General features: G+C 43.5%; 1 protein-coding gene across 1 annotated transcript in view; it reads right to left on the reverse strand.

Moving 5' to 3' along the window:
- Positions 1-12,391, reverse strand: part of crocc2 (ciliary rootlet coiled-coil, rootletin family member 2) — a gene marked incomplete at its 5' end in the record, with an annotated part of 76,754 nt that overhangs the window by 62,823 nt on the left and 1,540 nt on the right. The gene's annotated exons all lie outside the window — the stretch shown is intronic.

Raw genomic sequence — 12,391 nt, forward strand, 5'->3', positions numbered from 1 at the left:
GGTTTATCCCGGTTCAGGGGCAATTTTCAAGGGTCACAAGAGATTGCTGCGATTTTACCAAGAGACAGAGGTGTGCTTTCAAGAGCAAAACCTTGCTCCCTTCCCAAATATTTCCATTCCCACTCTTGTTTAGGAGGCCACTCTCAAACTGTCCCGAGAGCCACGAGAAGGACTTTATGGGGTTTGCTGCTCCTTTTCAATTAACTAGTGTCGTAAGATGTGCCACAGCGGGTCTTTTGAGCCACAATGGCGCTGGGACCCTCCCCAGCAGAGACAGAGAGGGAACGCTTCCAGATCAGAGCCGCTAAAGCCACTTCATCTCAACTTCTTAAAGGTATTTGCCAGACTAAAGAACAAGAAACATCTCAAAGGACAACTAAAGTTAACCGACCAACACACCCACACACTCTGAAGAGATAGAAAGAGATAAATTCTCATTTCATCACCTACTTGAGCAGAGATGCTGAGTCAAATAAACTGGATAAACCAAGAGGTTAACAGTAAAAACTAGCACACATGAATCCATTTAAATTTAAGTCTGTGATTTACAGCCTAACATCTAAATCAAATCAACACAGTGTAGGAAAACCTTCTAGAGCAGGTTAAGTATCACTCTATAAGCAGTTCCGCAGCTAAGCTGGCCTCAGATCTACTCTGCAAGGTCATTTGGTGGTTAAAAAGAAATAAATATCACATAAATTGAATTTATATTAGGGTTGTTAATTGCATGATATACAGATTAATTTGACTAAATGACACCAAATTAATTGCACATTTATACTGCCTTTTAAAAGTAGCTTGTGCTTATAATAAACAGAACAATATCGTGCGTTGGTGTAGACACTAATATAATTATAGTCAGTGTTGGGGGTAACGCATTACAAGTAGCTTGAGTTACGTAATCAGATTACTTTTTCAAGTAACTAGTAAAGTAATGCATTACTTTTCAAATTTACAACAAAATATCTGAGTTACTTTTTCACATTTATTTGACTGACAGCTCTCCTGTCCCCATGTTGAGAAAAATCGAGAGTAAGTGCAGAGGCGTTGTGTGTAAACATGTTATTTTAGTTCTAGACTAAATGTGAGCATTTATTTACTAACCTCACTAGCACAATAAAGATTCAGTACTCCTCAAAATGAATAAAATCAGTCAAATGCAAAATCAGAGTACTATGCAAACCTCCAATAATTAAATGTTAAATAAAACAAATATTTGTATGCGTTTAATCTACCTTTATTGACCAATGTCTGGCTGCTTACCTTTGATGATTCAGTTAAACCATGAGCAAAAATTACTAGATTTTTTGTTTTTATTGGTAAAACTTTTCTCCTGTGTCCTATTTCTCCATTATCCAGAATGGCAGCACAGCACAGCAGAGCTGCGCCCTCTACTGTTCATGCATGAATTAGCATTTTTACCTCAGCCTGAGGCTTATTATTTAAATTTTGGTCTTTACATTTGCACAAAAATAGAATATTTTTGTAAAAAAAAAAAAAAAAAAAAGAACTAAAAAAAAACAAGCCCAGCCCAGGTGAGAAAAAGTAACGCAAAAGTAACATTCTTAAACGTTAAATTCTTAAAAAGTAACTAAGTAACTCAATTAGTTACTTTTTAAGGGAGTAACACAATATAGTAATGCATTACTTTTCAAAGTAACTTTCCCCAACACTGGTTATAGTTATCATTCTTGATGTGAACAGGCCTTTATCCATGTTCTAACACACTCTTTGTGGTATGCACACAGAAAATATAATGACAGATGCTTCAATTGGGAATGACAGATTAAATGGATGACACGCCACCAGAATGTCATTCCCACATCAAGACAGACTGAGGCTGAATATAGACTTTGAATTAGTAAGCATGTAGGATTCATTACCTCATGTTAATATACTGGCACCCAGTGTATAGTTACTGTGATATGTTACCATAACATCTTAAAGTTTACATTCGTATGTATGGTGTCATTTGACTTCACAATGTCAGCACATTCGCGCTGAGTTTTTAATTGGCGACAGAGAGAGAGAGAGAGACATGTCTCCACTCTCAGAGTTCATGTGACATAGGCCTTTCTTCTCCAAAAATATAAATGTGTGGATTAAAAAAGACTATTTATACCAACCAGACTAATTAAGTTTTATATATAGCTCATATCTTAAAATAGGCTCAACTGCCAATGTGCACAGTTGGCATTCATTAAACTTGGCCAGCAAAAAGAGTGCACTGTTATCACAAATGGCAGCTTTGTGTTCTATGAAAAATGAGCTTTTTCTTTTACAGTCCCATGAGAGAAGGCCAATGACCTTTTTATTTTCCCCCAAACAGCAAGGTTGGGGGAGAAAGACAGTGGCCAAGCCAAGGTGATGCTGTAAACTTAAAAAAAGTGAAGAGAACTTTTCTACAAACTTCTATATGTTCTTTATGTGAATCGTTTTTTTTTTTCTTTCATTCAATCTTTGCCAAAACAGAAACAGTCATGGCAATTAATTAAACTAAAGGTTTGAAGGTTTGCCATACAAAAGGGTCTTCATGAAGTGCACCCCAATCTCTACAACAACAACAAAAAACACTGTGAAACCTAATTGTGTGTTCATTTCTGATTCTAAAATGTTGACGTCAGAGAGCTGCCACTTTGATCACATGTAATGAAATGTAGATGCAGAATAAACTACGGCTCAATTTACATCAGTCCTTCATAAACGCTAGGGTGCTCATTCCATTTTTCAAAGCCAAAGTCCGGCTTCAAGCAGAAATAAATATATTTCGCTCCATGTGACACAGTTGATTTTCACATGGCCCTTTACCTCCGTTTGTTTATCGAAAACTCTAAACGGGTTTTCCCTCTTGGAAAGAGCATTGCGGCTCTGATGTTTGCTGTGCACATATTCCATTTCAAAGCCATGTGGCTCCCTTTTTCTCTGTCAAAGAGCCTCTGTAACTCCCTCTCTTGATCTCTTCCCTACACACACATCTGTCTATCCACCAACATGTGCAGAAAAAAATGAAGGAAAATAGGAACAGGGTCCAAAGGTGCTCCATCAACCTCTCACGTTATTAGTGATGGTCCCTCCTCTGTTTTCAATCCCTTAAAAACTGCTGGATGGAGGGAAACAGTCACTTAAAATCTTTTCCTGGACCAAGACTGCATTAGTTCAGAGTGCATGAAACCCCTGCCACCAGGTTACTGATCGACAATCCCTTAGTGTCCATTATGCAAAGCCTATAGAGAGTTTCAAGGCAATAATCTACATTATAACGGCATGTTTTGACTTCCAAACAAGGAGGCAAATATGCAGGTCTCAGAAACTTTGCATCAATCACATGCTTACACCAGATGGAGGCTTATGTTTTTTATTAGGCACTGTGTGTTAGAGATATTCACCATACTGCCAGAGGACAAGATCACATTCCCATCGATATCAGGTTGTGTTCGGTTTGATTTCTGATGCACCTCTGGGAATGCACTTGGGCGGGGTTGACAAGATTGATAGACAAGGGAGGACTGGGAAAAGGAGAGAAACCGTGAATAATCAAGGTTATGAGATCATAGAACTGTGTTATCCATCTTATTTTTTTAACGTGGAAGTAAGCTATTTCTTGCGAATTTAGGAGACGTCCTGTTCATTAGTCGCTATCCACCTTTTTCCTATGCCCCATAATGTTTTGCGCGAATTATGGGAGTAATTTACGTTAATCTGTAAACAATCAGAGACTGCCAATACACTTGTTTAAAGGTTTGCTCTACAAATAGAGAATTAATAATAATTTGCTGAGTACAATGAGGTGACATTCTGCTCACCCCTCGACCATTAAACGTCAAAAGAAAACTTGAAAAAGTAGTGTAAAAGTATTAACAAATTACTATCAGCAGACCATGAATAATCCCAAAAGATCAGATGAGTATAGTAATAGTATAGTAATATGTGTGTGTCTATATTATGTAACATAAGTTGCATTGATCAAAAATGATCCTTCATTGGAACTTGAACATTGATAGATATTTAATGTGCTCATTTTGACAGATAAATGTTGTATTTCCCAGTAAACAATGCTGATAGGGATTAGAAATCGAAAAAGAGGAGAAACACAAATTTTAACGTGCCTTGTGAAAAACCGGGAATGAAATGCGTGTGAGGATTTTGAGGGAAAATGTATTACATTTGAATAGAGCGGAATACAAAGAAAACAAAGAAAGGAAGAACACAACACAGCTAGTGGACTGAAAATAACTTTTGTCACAGATATCTTTGTGATACCGTTACGACCCTGTGGTTTGTTTTGTTATATCTCTGTTGTTTTGTGAGTGTCTGTGTGTGTCTGTCTAGGAACCTCATCTGATTGGTTCCTGCAGGCTGATTGATGCTATGTCCTGATTGGTGCACAGTACTTTAAAAGGCACATCACCACTTCCTCTACAGAGAGAAATCTTGGGCCTATTTTAACGATAGTCCACACGTACACAGGTATTTTTATAACCAGAGTTTTTCCTCCGTTTTAAAAAACAATCGCGTCCACACAAGCACGGTTTAAAAAAATCTCTGTCCACATGAAAACGCAAACCCGCGCTATGATTGGCTGCCTGATTTCCACATGGGTCCCATCCACGGCACCGATACACTGAGGGATGCCATGGGCTCAGTGAAACCCTTCTACAAGTTTACTTTGGACTCAGTGACAGGTAATTGTATATATACAGGGTCAGGGCCCAAGTGGACTGAAGCTTCACACACTTGCCTTACTATGTTGTATTACTGCATTCTGGCGCCTCTGTTCTGCAATACAATGAGATAACTGCGCATGTATCTGTATACATGTGATAAGCGCTGTTAGCAGAGTTATTAAAAGCTACGTCCGCCATTGCATAGACTCCACTCATGTAAACAAAAGCGATAAAGGCGCACAAACTGACGTCAAACAAAGGAGAGAACGGCACACATTTCGACTTAACAAGCCGAAATCTCCGGTTTCACCATCTACACGACAACGCTGTAACCAGAGTTTCTAAAAAACTTCACCCTGGCCGGAGTTTTCAAAAAAGTCCGGTTTCAGTAACCGGATACTGCGTTTGCGTGTGGACGAACAGGCAAACCGCGTAGAAAAAGCTGCGGTTTTGAAAATACCCGTGTTCGTGTGGACAGGAGTCCTGGAGGACCCCCAGCCCTGCATTTTGTATGTCTCCATATTTGACACACCCACTTCAGGTCTTGCAGTCTCTAATAATGAGCTCATGAGTTGAATCAGGTGTGTTAGATGAGGGAAACATACAAAATGTGCAGTACTGGGGGTCCTCCAGAACAGGTTTGAAAACCCCTGATCTAAAGCAGACGGCGCAAGTGCAAATCTACTTTTGATAGTTGGCGCATGGTCTAAAAGGGTTGTCCCTATTCTCTTAATGAGTAATGGGTGTGTTTAGGGCATAACGCGCAAAAAAACAATCACAGTCTCATCTCCTATTCCCTTTAAAAGCTAGTTGTGCTTGCACCATGGCAGATTCGCTATTTACAGTGTGGAATTTGCAAGCGGAAGGACTTAAAGGGATAGTTTACCCTGAAATGAAAATAAAGCCATCTTTTACTCACTCTGCTGTTGTTCTAATGCCCTATGTCCTATCTTTTTCAGACCTCAAAAGCAGAAATTTTAAAAATAGTCCTGCAAGCGCTCCTTCCTATAATGGCAGTGAATAGCGACCAGGCTAAAACATTACAAAATACACTCACCTAAAGGATTATTAGGAACACCTGTTCAATTTCTCATTAATGCAATTATCTAATCAACCAATCACATGGCAGTTGCTTCAATGCATTTAGGGGTGTGGTCCTGGTCAAGACAATCTCCTGAACTCCAAACTGAATGTCAGAATGGGAAAGAAAGGTGATTTAAGCAATTTTGAGCGTGGCATGGTTGTTGGTGCCAGATGGGCTGGTCTGAGTATTTCACAATCTGCTCAGTTACTGGGATTTTCACACACAACCATTTTTAGGGTTTACAAAGAATGGTGTGAAAAGGGAAAAACATCCAGTATGCGGCAGTGTTGTGGGCGAAAATGCCTTGTTGATGCAAGAGGTCAGAGGAGAATGGGCCGACTGATTCAAGCTGATAGAAGAGCAACTTTGACTGAAATAACCACTCGTTACAACTGAGGTATGCAGCAAAACATTTGTGAAGCCACAACACGCACAACCTTGAGGTGGATGGGCTACAACAGCAGAAGACCCCTCCGGGTACCACTCATCTCCACTACAAATAGGAAAAAGAGGCTCCAATTTTCACGAGCTCACCAAAATTGGACATTTGAAGACTGGAAAAATGTTGCCTGGTCTGATGAGTCTCGATTTCTGTTGAGACATTCAGATGGTAGAGTCAGAATTTGGCGTAAACACCATGTCACAAAGCTCAAATCATTTCAAATTGGTTTCTTGAACATGACAATGAGTTCACTGTACTAAAATGGCCCCCACAGTCACCAGATCTCAACCCAATAGAGCATCTTTGAGATGTGGTGGAACGGGAGCTTCGTGCCCTGGATGTGCATCCCACAAATCTCCATCAACTGCAAGATGCTATCCTATCAATATGGGCCAACATTTCCAAAGAATGCTTTCAGCACCTTGTTGAATCAATGCCACGTAGAATTAAGGCAGTTCTGAAGGCGAAAGGGGGTCAAACACATTATTAGTATGGTCTTCCTAATAATCCTTTAGGTGAGTGTATATACAAAAGTATCACGCAATGATACAGTGAGAGGTGCGCCATATATGGAAAGTGTTTAGAAGCATACTATAAGGTTTTGCGATTAAGAAACCGTATTATTCAGCCAAAAAAAAAGCTCGGCCGTTACTCTGCGCACATGATGAGTGCGAGCCTCAGCCGCCCCTAACGCAATGTTGTCATGACAACCGGTACACAATATTCACTTCAGGAGGTTTTATTATTAGCATTATTGTGTAATTTCTTATCATATAACTTATAGAAAAGACGAGTCGCGTTTGTTTCTATTGAGCCTGATTTCTCAAAATGGTGCGTGTGTGTGCTTATCCTGGTTACCACGACAACAGTGCGAGTTATAGTAGGCATGAGTGCCGGCAGCTTCTGATGGCTCGCACGCACTCTCATAGGAGCGCGCACAGAGTAACGGCCGAGCTTTGACTGAATAATACAGTTTCTTTCTTGCAAAACCTTATAGTATGCATTCTGAACACTTTCTATATATGGCGCGCGTCTCACTGTATCATTGTGTGATACTTTTGTATATTTTTTGTAATGTTTTAGCCTGGTCCCTAATTCACTGCCATTATAGGAAGCTGGCGTGCAGGACTATTTTTAAAATTTCTGCTTTTGATGTCCGAAAAAGATAAAAGGACATAGGGCATTAGAACAACAGCAGGGTGAGTAAAAGATGGCTTTATTTTCATTTCAGGGTGAAATATCCCTTTAACACTTTTCCAGAGAGGAATCCTTTTATTTTTAACATTTAAAATGTTTGTGTGCTGCTGCGCGTTGATTGGCTGCGCGTTGATTGGTTGATTAGATAATTGTCTTTTTCTCCCTGTGTGTGTAATAAGCAAAGTGTACACGTGTTGTGGACCCGCCTATGGGTGCATGTTACTAACGCGCTCTTTAAATAACAAAAAATATTGCACCATTAACTTTAGACGAGGTTTCAGTTGGTCAATGGCACAGTCGTTCCCTTTCAGTTGGTCACGTTAGACGTACGTCGGACGTCACCGACGAATTGGGATCACTTCAGAGAGACCCTATCAGCTTCGAGATATAGAGAACAGGCCAATTTGAATCTCACGCTCTGCCCCGCGCCGCCTGAGTCGGAGCCGAATAGGCGTTTGTACGGAGAGCAAGACGACTAATATATATGCAAATCAGTGTTTCCCACAGATTAGAAACCAATTTGTGGTAGTGGGCGGGGGCATGGGGCGGGTGGAGGGGATGGGTTCAGTGATTGCCACAAATATCGATTTCGATCTTGATTCAGTATCAATTCATATTTATATAGCCTACTGTACATATAAGGAAAAATAAGTTTAACAAATTTAAACTTTTCTTAAATTATATTTGCTCACATTCAAATAATATTCACTTTTGTGTGCTTATATAAGTATTATTCAAAATATTAGGATGTAAGTTATTAACTTTTTAAAAATTCACATTTAAAGAAATCTAATGTTTGATCATGTATAAATATTTATTCAAATGCAAAACCTAAAAATAAGTAAGAAGATATGATCTGCAATACTTTGAGCAACTAGATACATATTATTTATTAGTACTGTATATTTATTAAAGAGCCATACAGGCCTCTTTGCATTGGAATTCTCTATTTTAACCTTAATTACTACACTAATTGTAATATAAATAATACAAAATATTTTAAGTGGTCATTAATGGACCACAATTATTGCACAAATAGTAGGCCTATTTATTACCAAAAGATATCCTCAAAATATTCAATAAATATTATTAAACTAAAATATAGAACATATAGGCTATTTAATTGAAAAATAGTTAAGGTGTATGGTCACATTTGACCACCAATGAGCATGATGTGAACAATTAGTAAGCAATGAGGGCTAAATACAAGAAAAACATTGACATTAATGTAACAATGTTGGGTCTATCATCACTCTCCATAATAAAATGATCCTGTAAATGTGGTTGACGTAATAATCAATGCACACTATGCTGTACTTTACCAAAACCTGCTGGAAACACCTGTACAGTGAAACTGTTGTGTATCCGCGGCTTAAGCCATTCAAATGTATTGACAGCGCGGGTGTGTTTATAACTATTGAGCGCTCCGTGAACCATGTGACCGCGCGCGCGCCGGGAGATGAGAGCAGGTCGCAACTCTGTTTTTCAACGCCTCTGGCTTTAACTGTTACACATTAGCGCCAAAACACTATTTATTGCTTGCATTTCGTATTACATTTTAAAAGCTTAGACTTTAATATCAAAAGCAGGTTTGAGAGAGAGAGAGAGAGCGAGAGAGACGCATGAGTGACAGAGAGAGATGGAGGGAGAGCGGGGGAAGGAAATGAACAAACATGCTGCGTGTTTTAAATAGCGTTAAAAAGTGAATGAATAACGACACGCAATATGTGGCGGCCGGTGTTGATTCTGTGGCACACCGCCACGAATTAGTCTATGTGTGGGAAACACTGCGAATATATATTCACCTTTTCAGCAAAGAGAGAGAGAGAGAGACTCACAAGGACGCTTGTGTGTTGGCGTGACGGCACATTACCACTGCGGGAACATGACTATCTCGGCGCTTAGATCTAGACTCACCGACCTTCGGGAAGGCGGAGTCCCCCTCCCCATACCTCGGGGTGTGGCCGGGGTGATCTGAGGATTACGTTCAGGGCAAACCCGCCAAGCCAGCCTCTGCAGGGCCCCTGATCCCTCACAAGCGCCACAGCCAGTAGAGCTTCCGGAGGAAACCGCTGGCCCCTCCCATGGGCGTCCAGCGGTGACTTTCGGGGCTCCAGCGGACGACCAGATGTCGATCGCTGCATCGGAGGGGAAGTTCCAGTCCTCTGGTTCATGAAGGTTCGGCTGTACTGCCTCCCTCTGGGAGAGTGGGAATGGTCGAATCGGACCCGGAATTGACGGCTATGCTTTCCCGGGCCGCCGAAAAGGTCGGGCTTGAGTGGAACCCTCCACCACGTCCCGAACCTTCTCTAAGCCCAGCAGCAGCCTCCACCCGGGCGTCGGCGTGGAGCCGGTTATGGGAAGGATGTCCAGCCCGCTCAGGCCGCTGCAAAGCCAGGTGGCAAGCGCCGTCACAAGCGACCCTGAGACGGGCCGCCCAGAGATGGAGTAAACTGCCCTTCAGGAGATGGCCGCAGCTCCACTCCTTCCCCCGGAGGAGGGCCGGGGGAGAATCCTTGTTTCTTGTTTTAGTTCTGTTCCGCTGCTGGCCCCAGTGCCAGCGGCACCCAAATTCTCAATAAAAGAGCAGTTTCCAATATCTCTGGGCCCCAAGAGAGTGCGCTTGGTGGTGTTCGACGCTCCCATGCCTTGTCACCCTCAAGCGCCTCTCCAATCGCCAGCAGGGGGTGCCGGCTGTGGGGACGCATACAAGCGGCCTTCCCACACTCACACACCCCCTCAGGGGAAGCAGGTAAGTGTTGCACAGCACACTCAGACCCCACTTCAGGCCGCTCCCATGCCTTCTGAGTCTGGTCACTGCACGCCGCTACGCTGCCCCGCTCCAGGTACGTCGGTGGTGCCGTTGGTCCCACTTGCGCGGTGGCCGGGAGCCTGGCTAGCGCTCCCCAGCCCGCCTCGCTGGCTCATCCGTACCATCAGACTCGGCTATGCGATTCAGTTCGCCCGGTGTCCCCCCAAGTTCAGGGGCATTCACTTCACCCATGCCCCTGTGCTCCGGGTGGAGATCGCAGTCCTGCTGGCGAAGGATGCGATAGACCCGGTCCCTCCAGCCGATATGAAGTCTGGGTTCTACAGCCCGTACTTCATTGTACCCAAGAAAGGTGGCGGGCTACGACCGATCTTGGACCTGCGGTTCTTAAACCGGTCCCTGCACAGGCTACCGTTCATAATGCTAACGCAGAAACGCATCTCCAGGTGCATCTGTCCCCAAGATTGGTTTGAGGCGATCGACCTGAAGGGCTGCATACCCTTCACCCTTCGGGCCGCCACCTTTCCTACCTTTCGGGCTGTCCCTGTCGCCCCTGGCTACACGACCGAGTCCTGAGATGGGCGTGGCACAGCGGCTCCCTCCGTGTCTCCGTGACACAGAGGTGCCGCCAAACCTTCAGCCCGTGGTCGGAACCTTCATTTCTACGGACAGGAGTGCCCCTAGAACAAGTGTCCAGGCATGCTGTTTTCTCCACGGATGCCTCATCCACCGGCTGGGGTGCCACATACAACGGGCTTGCAGTTTCGGGTCTGTGGACGGGGCCCCAACTGCAATAGCATATCAATTGCCTGGAGTTGTTAGCAGTTCATCTTGCGCTGAGCCGCTTCAAAACGTCGCTACTAGGCACGTTCTGGTCCGTTAGGACAACACTGCGGCCGTTGCGTACATCAACAAACAGGGTGGTCTACGCTCCCGTCGCATGTCACAACTGGCCCGCCATCTCCTCTTATGGAGTCAGAAGCATCTGATGTAGCTTCCGGGCCTGCTCAATCATGCGGCCGACGAGCTGTCACGGTTGCCAGTGCTCCTGGGAGAGTGGAGACTCCATCCGCCGGCGGTCCAGCTGATCTGGAGTCATTCCGGGGCCGCACAGGTAGACCTGTTTGCCTCCCCGGACACGACCCACTGCCAGTTGTTCTATTCCCTGACCGAGTCTGCTGAGTGGGTCTTGCGGAACAGCAGTGTGACTCTCCCTGCATGAGTTTTCCCGCCCGGTACAGACGGAGTCTGAGGGGCTCTTCGCTGGGCGCTGGAAGTGGTAGTAACTGTGGCGTTTTCCCTGAAGGAGGGAACGGAGACGTACGTCCCGTCGCCACAGTTGCTGTACCATCACTGCATGGCCGAGTCACTAGTTCGGGTCCTCAGTGAAAAAGTGCGCTGCTCTCGCTTCCGGTTTATACCCGTGGCGCGGGGTGGAGCGCGAGATGCAAATCTCGCACGCCAATGGCCCATTTGCCTGTTCTCTATATCTCGAAGCTGATAGGGGCTCTCTGAAGTGATCCCAATTCGTCTGTGACATCAGACGTACGTCTCCGTTCCCTCCTTCAGGGAACGAGGGTTACCATAAGCAACTGAGACGTTTTTGGTTGTCTCAAAATAGCAACGCACCAACAATGCGCCAGAACACACCTCGTTTTCAGACCAGCACGTCCATGGGCGAATAGATGGGGGCGAGTGCATTTGCTATTTAAACAGCGTGGAGCAGGATGTGAAAATTATAACTGCATCAGGCTGAAACTAGCAAAAAACACTTACGTCGCAGTCGCACCTGGCGCCACATTGCACTGGGTGTATGCTAGGGCCCCTTGTGTTTTGAGCAGAGAGATAGTTTTTGATTGTATAATACAGAGTTTGTGTTTTAGGAAAGTTTTGAATATGTTAAGAGTATTAGAGACTGAGAGTATTGCTTGTTTGAATATAAATTTTGTTTGTATCTGAGGAACTTTGTTGGTGGTATATAGCCTACCGTTGCCTGTTTTTTTATGCTGATTTGGACTGCTCTTTTCAGTTTTGTTTGCCTGGTTGTATATATATATTGTAAATACTGAGTATTTGGGAAAGTAGGGAGACTGACGCCACTTTTGTTTATTGTAAGCTGTTTGATTTCTGTTTTGATTTCTGTTTCTGTTTGTATTTTTTAGTTAGGGTTATGGAAAGGGGTTTAAAAAATAAGGTAGTTTTGTTTGTTATTTTGGCCCAGTCAGCTCCTGAAT

The sequence above is a fragment of the Gobio gobio genome (genome assembly GCF_949357685.1).
Source record: "Gobio gobio genome assembly, chromosome: 17".
Classification (NCBI taxonomy): domain Eukaryota; kingdom Metazoa; phylum Chordata; class Actinopteri; order Cypriniformes; family Gobionidae; genus Gobio; species Gobio gobio.